Source organism: Otolemur garnettii, unplaced genomic scaffold, assembly GCF_000181295.1.
Source record: "Otolemur garnettii isolate 467f Iridium unplaced genomic scaffold, OtoGar3 scaffold00041, whole genome shotgun sequence".
Classification (NCBI taxonomy): domain Eukaryota; kingdom Metazoa; phylum Chordata; class Mammalia; order Primates; family Galagidae; genus Otolemur; species Otolemur garnettii.
In genome coordinates, this window is record NW_003852436.1 from 12350884 (window position 1) to 12352189 (window position 1306).

The following is a 1306-nucleotide window of genomic DNA, read 5'->3' on the forward strand; positions in this document are numbered from 1 at the left end:
AAAAAAAAAAAAAAAAAATCTTCAACAAAGACCAGATCAGTCATACTGAGTTTTCCTAGGCCTTGGGCTCCAATATGGCTCCAGGCTCCACTGGCTCCTTCACATCCTAGATGCAAGACTGACTCATCCTATACGTCCTGCCACACCTATCTTAGGGCCTTGTAAGTTATGAGCACCTAACCACCTGACAATTTTCTGCTTCTTACATGCATTACTTCCCTCATTAAAAGAAGCAAAGAAAACAGCAACAGTGATTAAGATGTCCAAGAAGAGCTAGGCATGGTGACTCACGCATGTAATCCCAGCACTTGGGAGGCCGAGGGAGGTGGATTGCCTGAGCTCATAGGTTTGAGACCAGCCTGAGCCAGAGCGAGACCTCATCTCTAAAAATAGCTGAGCATTCATTGTGACAGGTGCCTGTAGTCCCAGCTACTTGGGAGGCTGAGGCAAGAGAATCACTTAAACCCAGGAGTTTGAGATTGCTGTGAGCTGTGATGCAACAGCACTCTACCGAGGGGGACAAAGTAAGACTCTGTCTCAAAAAAAAAGGGGGGGGGGAATATATATATATAATAGGTCTGTATTCAAAGAGAATAAGGACAGTCTCTAAGACAAAGAATTTCAGCTGCATCCTACATGTGAAGATAGATCACAAGAGGAGAAAAAGCTATTATGTTAAATATTTCTCATTTTAAAATGGACTTTTGTATACTAATAATACTCCTGAATAATTCAAATCATCATAGACTCTTTTTATCCTTGGTATAGAAATTTTTTGTCATAAACAGATTCACGTTCTTGATGTGAAATTTAATATATTACATATAGCTCCTTTACAGATTTTTTTTATCTTTCACTTATAGATTCATTCTTGTAGCAGTGATGAAAAGAATTATCTGTTTGTGGGTGTTCACATTTTTTGTGTTTAATAACCATTCTGATAATCCTCTTTTGTAGGCCTAAGACATTAAAATAAAATCTAGGAAAGGATTCAGTGATAAGTAGGGTATCCCAGTATTGAAATTGTGTTCATGTATTAATCAGAGATGTAACTATCATTTTTTTTTTTTTTAGAGACAGAGTCTCACTGTGTTGCCCTTGGTAGAGTGTCATGGTGTCAGCTCACAGCAACCTCCAGCTCTTGGGCTTAGGTGATTCTCTTGCCTCAGCCTCCCGAATAGCTGGGGACGCCCACCACAATGCCCGGCTATTTATTTGCTGCCCGGGTTAGAACCCACCACCCTCAGTATATGGGGCCAGCGCCCTACTCACTCACTGAGCCACAGGTACCACCCAATGTAATTAT